This window comes from Pseudochaenichthys georgianus, chromosome 9 (genome assembly GCF_902827115.2).
Source record: "Pseudochaenichthys georgianus chromosome 9, fPseGeo1.2, whole genome shotgun sequence".
Classification (NCBI taxonomy): Eukaryota; Metazoa; Chordata; class Actinopteri; order Perciformes; family Channichthyidae; genus Pseudochaenichthys; species Pseudochaenichthys georgianus.
In genome coordinates, this window is record NC_047511.1 from 45,758,444 (window position 1) to 45,771,071 (window position 12,628).

Here is a 12,628-nt window from a genome sequence, read left to right on the forward strand (position 1 = left end):
CGTCCAGCTAGCTTAGCAATAAATACACACAGCGTTGTATTGTCCTCCCCCTGTCGGCCCTAAGAGCTTCGGAGGGCGGATACCTGAGCTCCGTAGCGTCCCGCTAATGTGTCACACACACACACACACACACACACACACACACACACACACACACACACACACACACACACACACACACACACACACACACACACACACACACACACACACACACACACACACACACACACACACACACCTCCCCCGGTCGGCTCTAAAAGCTTCAGAGGGCGGATACCTGAGCTCCGTAGAGTCCCGCTAGCCAATAGCTAAAGGTGAACACACACAGCAGTTCGTCAGCGGTTCACAAAGTACCGTACAAACACCACGGCTAACTCAGTATGACTAATGTCGGACATAGAAGTGTCTTCGTAACAGTGTTTACACGCGTATTTGCTAATAATTAATGCACATTTTACTCACAGTGTCGCTTGCTTTAAGTCACTCAGTAGAATGCCCGGTCGAAACAATGGCGGAGGGAGGAGAGGTTTTAGAAAGAAATCCGCCTCACTGATTGGACGCCAAAAGTTTGATTCTCTTGTGGAACATTATCCGGCCTCCCATTGGCGAACGATGGAACCAACCCTGGACAGCCATTGGTCAGAATTGTGGAACATGAAGGGAGAACAACGTCTCTCCGGTGTGCTTGCGCTGCCCATTCTTCTCTGTGAAAGGAGGGGAGAGGGGTCTGCCTGCAGACCTCCACTGTCAGGACAGTTCCGGTGCAGACCTCCAGTGTCAGGACACCTCCACTGTCAGTACAGGAAGTGACGATTCTGACGAACACGTTTTTTCCCCCGCCCACCGAACGACTCGTCTGATGGTTTTTGCAAATTAGTAAGGTAAGGTGCGTGACCTGTTTGCACTATCCAAAACAATGAATGCAGTCTAAATGTATTGTTTCGCAGACAAAACAAAATGTATCGATATAATATATATATACTTGCAGAGCATATCATTTGCTTATCATAGGCCACCTATGCCGTTATTCTCTGATGCGTCTCAATGTCATCAGCGGTAATAACAAAAAAGTTGATGGAGGCAATTTAATGCACTCGTTTACCGAGACATGGGAAACTGAGCACAAGTTTGTGATAAATGGAGACAAGCCGGTATGTCTTATTTGCTACGAGGCAGTGGCATTGTGTGAGAAACCTAAAGTAACCGTGTGTGTGTGCCGATGTACAAGCATGTGTTTTTGTTACGGTGTTGCAGTATAACGTGAGTCATGACAACTGGCGACATTCTATTATTTTCGTCATAGGAATCCGGGGCGTGTACATTGAGGAAAATAGGCATTTAAAGTTACATTGTAGTGTGATTACAAAGCCTGTACTTTTTAAAGTAAAATGTTGTATCAGTACTTCTACTTTTACCAAATAATTTTTTTACACAAGTATCTGTACTTCTACTTAAGTAAAGAGTGTGTACTTTTGCCACCTCTGATGGTGTGTGTTGTGCATGAAAGAGGACCATATTGATCATTTTGATAGCGACCTGTTTAGATCTTCATACAGCTGTGTTTTTCCTTCTAGAAACCTTTCACAGTCAATACATCCTGGACCGTGGAAAGAGACGACTGGTTTGGTAATAGAGGTAATAGTATACCATTTGGATCATTTATATTCAACTGAAATGTCAAACCATAACAAAACAACTAAATGCTTTCTGACATGCTAGGGTTTCCCCAGGCAACTGTATGGGAATGACTGTGGCATCTTCATGTTGATGGTTGGCTACATTATTGGTCTTATTGAATTCTCTGTTGTTTTTAAGATAATAACATTAAATTATATATTTTCTTTCATAGTATGCCCTTTACACCATACTAGACGCACCCTATGATTTCACTATTGTAAGTTGATCTGGTCATTTAAAGTAAACTCAAAATCCCATTATGACATTTAATCTGACATACAGTGATAATATATTTCTTTCCTTTTTTAGACTGACATGCCAGCTTTTCGACCTCGGAAGGTGAGACCACTAAAATGTTGACGTTAGATTAACTTTGAAATGGTTAAAAAACACAATGTTATACCAACAGTACCTGTATTTGTTTCTTTATTTAACCCTTTTTATTTGAGTCATGGCAAAATGTTTGCCCACTGGACAGAGAAATCTAAAGCCCTCCTGCGAGGTGAGGTGCCTCCAGTGTTCAGAGTGAGGAAGAGGAAGTTGGATGACATCACGGAGGTCAGATTTGCATTGCAATCTATTTCATTTAAGTTGTGTTTGTATCTACTCTCACACTAAAGCTTCAATTTCATTATTTGTTTCACCACTCTATATTTAAATATATATGTATTTTGTCAATATTTACTGCATTTATTCTTCCTCGTGGTATCAGTATTTAGGACGATGTTGGAGGACAGTCCTTAAACTAAAGAATATGTTGAAAATAGCATACTTTACTAAAAGTATGGTAGTTCATGGCAATAGTCCCTTGTATTTGGAACATTTGAAGTTTTTTAGTTTTTTAGAAAGAGGAGCAACTTCAGCCTCATCCAGCTGATGTCTCAGTTGGGAAAGATGTGGATAAAACAATGGAAGCGGTAGGCTTGTTTACTAGTTATATACATCATATCCAAGGAGGACGCCCTTTCCTTGGGTTAGTCTGCCAAAAAGCTACTTAATGCTTAATATGTATCAGTGGGTATGATATATTTTCTCTTTTCCGTAGCCAACATCTAAGATCGTGCAGGACTGCAAGAAGGCAGCAGAATGGGTGGTGGCACACAAACATTTGTGCACCAGGGTGCATTTGCCCGATGCAGTGAGCATGGGGGAAGCACAACTAAGAGAGGCTGTCAAGCTTTGGGAGGAAAAGCCTGACGAATGTGACGAGGATGAGATGGAGGCAATCTTGGAGCCATTCAAGTTTAGGTTTAAACATATGGAAGACATGTGGACCTTCTTAAACGAGATCAGAGACAAAAGAGGGTATCTGGCATTCTGCGAATGCATTTCTGTTTGAATAAAGGGCAACAGGAAGATGGAACACTTTGTCAGTTTTTGTGTGTTTTGCTTTGTTTTGTTTTTCAATGAAGCATTTGATAATTCACCTTGATTATACCATGAACACCACAGAGGAATTTTGGTTTACTTTAAGATAAGCCTTTTATTGTCTCCCGCATCACACCACAAGGGCAATTTAGGAGTCCATCAAGGGGATCTAGCAGAAAAAATAACTACCAAATATGAAAATAATTGACATTTTAATACACAATGGAATCTAAAATGGATATAATTTATAGCAAATTGTTTAATATGCAGATTCTTAATCCAATAGTGCAGTAAAGGGAGAAATAAAGTATGTAGGAGTGAAGTGAAACAGTCTATTGTAATAGCAAACAGTAATTAGACTATAGAGCTGTAACATAATAAGTAACATAATTATACATAACATTTTCAGGCTTATGACATAAATAAGAGGCAAATAATTTAAAGAAAATAAATATGGTTTTAACTAACTTCTACTGCCCTCTTAAGTGGTGTCATGCTGACATAGTATATCTGGGTATGGGTCGCGTTTGCCATTCGATCAGTGAGGGGAGAAAAATGCAACAAAAATGGTCAAAATCCGTTAATATATGGATGAGTGGGGGGCGGGCTGGACACAGGCCGTGGGGGGACACCCGAGACCGGGCAATGTCCAAGGTAGAAACCGGGTGAAATAGCCCAAAAAAATAATAAAATCGGGGAAAGTGGAAAAAAGTGTCCAAAAATTGGCACTCGTGAGGCGGGCAGAGTCCCCTGTCAACTCCCGTTACATTCCTCCATGGTGTCTTTTGAGCGAAAAACTTTTACGAGAACCAGGCTGGGGGGTCAAAAGGGCTTGACCAAGGCCGACCCAAAGTGCACGGTGAGCGGACTCATCACCTCCGTGATGAGTCTCCATTGTGATTCAGTGGGCGGGGAAAAAAACGTGTCAGAATCGTCACTTCCTGTACTGACAGTGGAGGTGTCCTGACACTGGAGGTCTGCACCGGAACTGTCCTGACAGTGGAGGTCTGCAGGCAGGCTCCCATGAAGGAGGGGGGCAAGGAGAGGGAAGTGGGCCCTGCTCCGGGGAGCGGAAGGTCCGCGGTTCGATCCCCAGCTGTGGCAGAGATGAGGAAGAGCTCCCCTCTCAGCCATGAGAGGGGAGCTCTCTGCAGTCGCAGACTGCAGTTTCTGGACCGCAGTTCATGGACCCTTCTTCTCTTTTTTAATGGCGGATCGCAAACAGCTTTTAATTGCATACCGCCACCTATACTGGACATGAGTGTGTATCACCATGGCATTACAGCTCTAATAAACAAAATCACGAAAACTAAAATAAGAAACCATAAAATAAATAAAATAAAATAATCATCCATCATTTATTCTCACCTACTTTTAGATTATTTCACCTATCCCAGTTTCTCTCAGAAAGGTAAACAGTGGCTTTCTGTAGCTCTCACTCCTTCTCCTTCTGTTCCCAGAACACACTCCCTCTCTGCCTCTATCACTTCTTCCTTTAGTTTTTCTCTTTCAGCTTTATAGGTGACGCCATTTAATAAAACATGTTCCACATTTCCCTTACCTCCACAGTTCCCACACTTGTCACTGTTACTTTCCCCCATGACGTACAGCGTACCATTCAATGCTGTGTGATTTAGTCTGAGTCCAGCTCTCATGATTTCCTCCCTTCTGTCTCTTTCTTTATAAATATTGATTGTGATTGTCTTTTGAACTTTATGATACTCTTTGCCTTTCTGGTCTTCCTCCCACCTTTTCTGCCAGATCTCCATCCCTTTCTTCTAATGACTGCTGGACAGAAGACCCCTTCGGGTCTTCTGGGTTGAGAAAGCCTCATTTGGGGGACCGGAGCCTGTCATCCAATCAGATCAGAGCACCTTAGATCAATTCAAGCCAGTGAACCAACCACCCAGATCCCCCCACCCCAAATACTCTGCCTCCCCCTGCTGGCTGCATGCTTGATCTGAAGGTACAGAGATCTTATGAACTTGTCAAAAGCAAGGAATAAGCAGGACATCTCAGTCACTGAGCACCTCTCCTCTCCTCCAAGGAAAGTAGGACTAATTACTCCTGCAGCATTTGCTTTTGATCTGTATTTTTGAAAATTATGTAACTTTTTTTAGCATATTGTTTATTATATTATAACTTAGTACTTTTTAAGCATATTGTTGTGTTGTTTGTTTATTACATTATAACTTAGTACTTTTTAAGCATATTGTTGTGTTGTTTGTTTATTATATTATAACTTAGTACTTTTTTAACGCATGTAAGATATGCAACTCAAAGCTGTCTGTGGCTCTTCCCCCCTCTGTGGGACTAAAGGGATTCTGATTCATTCATGTACTATGTGTCTTTCCAATGCAGTGTTTTTATATGTATTGTTCAAACTATTTAAAATAAAGTTTTCTAAAAGGCAAAAGGACATCTCCTTCATTGTCAAAAGCAAGGAATAAGCAGTCAGAGATATTCAAGTTTAAAAATACCTTTATATTTATTTATTTACAAGTTTTACAAATTAAAATTAGGAAGACTTTTTGTTCAGGGTTGCGGCCTTCTTCTTCTTCCTGTCGACCCTCTGTCGGTCCCTCAGCATTTCCTTCTCCGTTCTCCCTCAGCTCAGTGAGCCACTGCTCCACTGCGCGGTTCTGGGGGTCAGAAACCTGGCAGAAGCTCTGCCCCGTGGCCCGGGTCGTTCTCTGGCTGCATAGCGTGCAGGTGCGGTCACGCCTGGTAGGGAACACACCGGCTGCAGCAGAGGCCATCTTTATCTGCAACCTCCACCCGGTGGTCTTCGGGACGTTGACCTTCAGCCACTGATCCAGGGTCATTCCTGAAGTGGCTCGGCAGGAGGTCAAGCCTTGGAGGGAGAGGTGCTCAACCACTGAGATGTCCTTTGAGCAGCCAGGACACACACACACACACACACACACACACACACACACACACACACACACACACACACACACACACACACACACACACACACACACACACACACACACACACACACACACACACACACACACACACACACACACACACACACACACACACACACACACACACACACAGTTAGCGGGACATTGTCCTCCCCCTGTCGGCCCTAAGAGCCTCAGAGGGCGGATAGCTGGGCTCCGTAGCGTCCCGCTAGCCAATAGCTAAAGGTGAACACACACAGCAGTTCATCAGCGGTTCACGAAGTACCGTACAAACACCACGGCTAACTCAGTATGACTAATGTCGGACATAGAAGTGTCTTTGTAACAGTGTTTACACGCGTATTTGCTAATAATTAATGCACATTTTACTCACAGTGTCGCTTGCTTGAAGTCACTCAGTAGAATGCCCGGTCGAAACAATGGCGGACGGAGGAGAGATTTAGGAAAGAAATCCGCCTCACTGATTGGACGCCAAAAGTTTGATTCTCTTGTGGAACATTATCCGGCCTCCCATTGGCGAACAATGGAACGCACCCTGGACAGCCATTGGTCAGAATTGTGGAACATGAAGGGAGAACAACGTCTCTCCGTTGTGCTTGCGCTGCCCATTCTTCTCTGTGAAACAGTGTTAATTTCGTTAACGAAAACTATGACGAAAAATGTTCGTCAACGACCTTTTTTACATGACTAAAACGAGACGATGACGAGCTAAAAATAGATTCTTGATAACGAAAACTATGACGAAATGTAAATGTAGTTTTCGTTGACGAGACGAGACGAGACGAAGGTGTTAAGGGTGGACTATCGGACATTAAAAATGCAGGATATTATTTTCCTCCAATTGTCCGTCTTCTCTTTCAAAATGCATCCCTGTCATTGGTTGAATTATTTGGGATTCTGGGAATTTGCACACCTCACTCACCCCCGCCCACCCCAGCTTCACTGCAGCAGCACAGGTGGTGATGATATCCAAACAGTGAAGATGACGGATTCAGCGAAAGTGCTTTTAGTTTTTGGTCGCAAAAAAAGAATAGATATATGGACCAACTTTCTTTATAACTCGGTAGAAAATAAAACACACTGCACTGCAACTGCGGGAGAAGGAGAGACGCCATGTGGCTTCAAATTAGTTGGGAAGAATACGACTAACCTGAAGAGGCACTTGAAGGCGCACCATCCTGCTATTTATGCCACGGTAAGTTAGCTAACTGTAACGTTACATGATAAGTCGTAACTAACTCGTATGTGGTAACGCTAACTAAGCATATACATTTGCTAACGTTAAGTCTATGTTACTGGGCAGTCTGCATTTGCAAGTTGCCATTGCCAATGCAGACTGCTAGCTAGTCACTAGTTACTAGAGGCAAATGTACTAACTATCTATGTTAGCTTAGCCTTTCTTGCAAACACGTTTTCAGTTTCCGGTAGCAAATGAATGATTCTGGCAAGTTCCAGGCTAATGTTGGCTGGGCTTGCATTGCAATAACTATCTAGTCACTGCAATTATTGTGTGTTTTTTAAGAGTACACGGCAATTTATTTGGAAAATACTTTCTTATCTCTAAGGCCAGGTAGGCATATATAATAGGCTAGTTGTATTGTATTATCACATAATTAGAATCTTCAAAATCTAAACTTGATATTATTGATATACTATATTTTAATGATAATACTATTACCAAAGGCATATTTTAAAGGGATTAGCCTACATTTAATTAATTGGAATTCATCTGTAGGCGTTGTAGTTCTGTATAGGGAGTAATTATGCAATCTTATTTTTCCTCACCTAGATCCCAGAGACGAGTACTCCAAAACAGCAACCTGGTGCAAAGAATAAACAGTCAACTATCCCAGCAGCGTTCTCTTCCTCAGGACCAAAATATAAAGCAGACTCGCTGGAACAAGGCACCAAAGAAAAGGTCATTGCCCAGTGGATTGGACGCACCGGTCTACCTGCCCGTACAGTTGAGGATGAGGATTTCATCCTTATGATAGAGACCTTCGATAAGAGGAGAAGTGCTTTCCTCAAACTGAATAGAGATCAGTAGGCTAAAAAGTTGTTAATGCTACTACGGATGTCTGTACTTTGTCTGTTACTTTATATGAGAGTGCACTACAGAGGTGGTTCCCTCTGATTGTTTATAAGGCCAAGTTTATTCAAGGTTTATCTTATTCTATAGGTATGTACTGTATGCACTTTCAACATTTTTATTTTATTTGTAGGTACAGAAACGTATAATGTTAAGGTGAGGGATAGTTTTATACAACAATTTATACTTTATAATTTATACAAGTTACTGCTTTGCACTGCATCTTGTGAGGGATGACCCTCTGTTCTGACAAGTTACTGACACACCATTGATAAATGTAGAGGGTCTACAATGGACTACAGTTTGAGTCACTGAGCTAACTCAAGTCTGTAATTTTCGTGATCCAAAACTTCAGGTGTCATGTCATTGTTCATCATTTATTGCTCTGTTTTGGGCATACGTGTCTTCACTTTTATTGGAGGTTTCGGAAAATAAATATAAGGCTAAAAAAAATAATGTTTTGGTTCTTGACTTGGAGTAAAGAACATTCCACTATGTTACCAGTACCACTTGTATCTATGTGTATGCACTATCCTTACCTTAGAGGATCAGCAAGGACAACACAACAGTATTGCACCAATGTGAGAGTCTAGAGATATCAAACTAACTAAGTAAAGGGTTAAGAGAGTGAAATGTTGCTTTACAAATTTCAACACTTGATACGGTCACCTTGATTCCAATTTCAGATACCTGTATTTGCCTAACTGAATTGGTTTAAAGAGAGAAAACATTTTGACTTGAAGTTAACTAAAATGTAATTTTTCATCGACTAAAACTGGACTAAAACTAGACTAAAACGTTTTGAGTTTTCGTCGACTAAAACTAGACTAAAACGTTTTGAGTTTTCGTCGACTAAAACTAGACTAAAACGTTTTGAGTTTTCGTCGACTAAAACTAGACTAAAACTATAAAGGATAGAAATGACTAAAATGTGACTAAAACTAATAACCATTTTCGTCTAAAGACTAAGACTAAGACTAACTCAAAAATAGCTGCCAAAATTAACACTGCTGTGAAAGGAGGGGGGCAAGGAGAGGAGAGTGGGCCCTGCTCCGCGGAGCGGAAGGTCCGCGGTTCGATCCCCAGCTGTGGCAGAGATGAGGAAGAGCTGCCCTGTCAGCCATGAGCAATAGTATGAAGCTGCGGCGTCGCAGACTGCAGTTTCTGGACCGCAGTTCATGGACCCTTCTTCTCTTTTTTAATGGCGGATCAAAAACAGCTTTTAGTTGCATACCGCCACCTATACTGTACATGAGTGTGTATCACCATGTCATTCCAGCTCTAATAAACAAAATAACGAAAACTAAAATAAGAAACCATAAAATAAATAAAACAAAATAATCATCCATCATTTATTCTCACCTACTTTTAGATTATTTCACCTATCCCAGTTTCTCTCAGAAAGGTAAACAGTGGCTTTCTGTAGCTCTCACTCCTTCTCCTTCTGTTCCCAGAACACACTCCCTCTCTGCCTCTATCACTTCTTCCTTTAGTTTTTCTCTTTCAGCTTTATAGGTGACGCCATTTAATAAAACATGTTCCACATTTCCCTTACCTCCACAGTTCCCACACTTGTCACTGTTACTTTCCCCCATGACGTACAGCGTACCATTCAATGCTGTGTGATTTAGTCTGAGTCCAGCTCTCATGATTTCCTCCCTTCTGTCTCTTTCTTTATAAATATTGATTGTGATTGTCTTTTGAACTTTATGATACTCTTTGCCTTTCTGGTCTTCCTCCCACCTTTTCTGCCAGATCTCCATCCCTTTCTTCTAATGACTGCTGGACAGAAGACCCCTTCGGGTCTTCTGGGTTGAGAAAGCCTCATTTGGGGGACCGGAGCCTGTCATCCAATCAGATCAGAGCACCTTAGATCAATTCAAGCCAGTGAACCAACCACCCAGATCCCCCCACCACAAATACTCTGTGCCTCCCCCTGCTGGCTGCATGCTTGATCTGAAGGTACAGAGATCTTATGAACTTGTCAAAAGCAAGGAATAAGCAGGACATCTCAGTCACTGAGCACCTCTCCTCTCCTCCAAGGAAATTAGGAATAATTACTCCTGCAGCATTTGCTTTTGATCTGTATTTTTGAAAATTATGTAACTTTTTTTAGCATATTGTTTATTACATTATAACTTAGTACTTTTTAAGCATATTGTTGTGTTGTTTGTTTATTATATTATAACTTAGTACTTTTTAAGCATATTGTTGTGTTGTTTGTTTATTATATTATAACTTAGTACTTTTTTAACGCATGTAAGATATGCAACACGAAGCTGTCTGTGGCTCTTCCCCCCTCTGTGGGACTAAAGGGATTCTGATTCATTCATGTACTATGTGTCTTTCCAATGCAGTGTTTTTATATGTATTGTTCAAACTATTTAAAATAAAGTTTTCTAAAAAGGCAAAAGGACATCTCCTTCATTGTCAAAAGCAAGGAATAAGCAGTCAGAGATATTGAAGTTTAAACATACCTTTTTAATTATTTACAAGTTTTACAAATTACAATTCTGAATTCAGGGTTGCGGCCTTCTTCTTCTTCCTGTATATATGTCTATGTCTGTCTATATCATAAACAAATAAATAAAAGAAACATAATAACCGTGTTTACTTTTTGAAAGCACTGGGGGCCAGAACGGTTTTGAGAACTTGAACCGCTTGGGAGTCCTGTAGGAGGCAGGGAGGCCTTCCATTTAGCGATGGCCCTCTCCAAGTCCGTCTGGTCCATTGTTTGTGTCATATCTGCAAGAGGACAGCAGTGAAGTTATTGGAGCTGCACATATCAACACCACGGAGACACAGGAGAGGACAAGAGGAGGACAGATGGACTCACCCACAGCTGTAGCCAGACTGTGAGAAAATAAGTTTCTCTACCTCCTGCTCAGAGGTGTAAAAGCTTGCATCCAATCAGATCAAAGGCCTGTGGATCAACCTGCCCTCCTGCCCCGAGATGAGCCATCAGACTCTGGCACCTGCTCTGAGGACGTCTGCAGGACATCTCCTCCTGCAGGACGCCCTAACGACGCCCTGACGACTCTGTAACGACTCTGTAACGACTCTCTCTCTCCCCCCGTGGGAAAGCTTCAGGCTGAACTTCCTCCACAAAAGCAGCGAAGAAGCATGGTTGTCATGGTTGCCCTTCTGTTTATTCTCCGCGGTGGGGGCCGAGGGAACCGGGCAGAGTTTTTCGCCAGTCAGCGTGTATTAAAGTTGAAATCTTCCGGACAAAATTATAAAAGTGCCGTTCAAAGGTCTTCTTTGTTATTTATTGAGCTTTAAAACAAATGAATAACGACTCTATATAATAATAAAATACACGGAGCCTCTCTTTTTCCTCCTTCTCTTCGGACAGCGTCAGTGTCTGTCTCATGCAGCAGCTGATCCAGTAATGAGTGACCCGGCCGACAGTAAAAAATAAACATATTTATAACTAGTTTAGGGAGTTTGAGAGGTAATTAAAATAGCTAAGGGTGATGATCTGACTTGAAGTGTGTGTTGCTGCAGCGGGAGGAGCTGCAGGTGAGCAGAGCTGCGTGTCTCCGTCCTGTCAGATTAGACTTCACTCGCGAGAGAAAGATAAATAATCTGAATTCAGGATGCAGTTTACTTTGACGTGGGGGTGAGCAGCAGAGGTGGGGAGAGGCGGGGCTATTGCCTCATCATTATTGCTGTAGATGTTGCACAAACAACTGTAGCATGGTCAATAGCGTCCGGAGCACGATAGCAACTCTGCGATCCGCCATTGTTGTTGTTGTTGGTGGCGAAACACTTCAGCACTGGCGCGGGGTAAGCGGAGGTGAGCAGAAGAGGTGGGGAGAGGCGGGGCTATTGCACAATCAGTATCAGTGATCTGAAAATGTCCGTATAGGGCGCACACACGGAGCTGTTTGACCCCCCAGAGAGTTGCGTATGCATTTCTATCCACCTTGGGACCCGTTGTCGTTTCCTCAGTCGTTTAGTGCCATATTCGGTCGTCCTCGTGTGGCCGAACGGTCTATATGACACTAAACAGTAACGCAAACGACCGAATTCGTCCTCGTGGGGCCGCAGCCTCAGTCTCTGGACTCTCACACACTGGGTTCTTTCTTATTCATGTTACTAATCACTCATGTATGTACTATGTGTCTTTTCAATGCAGTGTTTTTATATGAATTGTTCAAACTATTTAAAATAGAGTTTTCTAAAAAGGCAAAAGGACGTTCCTGTTTGAAACCTGCTGAACTTCAATTGAAGCGCAACAACAGCAGAGGACGAGAGCTGGAAACCACAGAAAGTCAATCCACACAGATATTTAAGTTTGAACTCTTTATTTGAAAACGATATTTACATATTATTGTGTCCAGAGTTTCTTATTGGAGGGAGTCCAGCCACTCCTCGGGGCTCCTCTCTTTGGCCAAAACAGGGCAGTAGCTCACTCTCTCCCCGCTGGCCTTCACCAGCAGTCTGTGCCCCGTCTCCTTGATCTTCCTCAGCCCACAGGAAGAACACTTGTTCTGAGACGGGGCTCTGAGTCTCCGAGTCTCCCCCCTCCGAGCTGCCTCCGCCTGCTCCT

At 42.5% G+C, this 12,628-nt stretch overlaps 2 long non-coding RNA genes across 2 annotated transcripts; both read left to right on the top strand.

Annotated features, from left to right (window-relative positions):
- The first annotated feature begins 760 nt into the window (after window positions 1–760).
- Window positions 761–1,875, top strand: LOC117452263 (uncharacterized). The gene is made up of 4 exons (XR_004552782.2): window positions 761–884; window positions 1,578–1,638; window positions 1,723–1,773; window positions 1,853–1,875. It is a non-coding gene; the product is annotated as an uncharacterized lncRNA (long non-coding RNA).
- A 331-nt stretch (window positions 1,876–2,206) lies between these two features.
- Window positions 2,207–3,022, top strand: LOC139434530 (uncharacterized). The gene is made up of 3 exons (XR_011643871.1): window positions 2,207–2,238; window positions 2,526–2,597; window positions 2,726–3,022. It is a non-coding gene; the product is annotated as an uncharacterized lncRNA (long non-coding RNA).
- The last annotated feature ends 9,606 nt before the right edge of the window (window positions 3,023–12,628 follow it).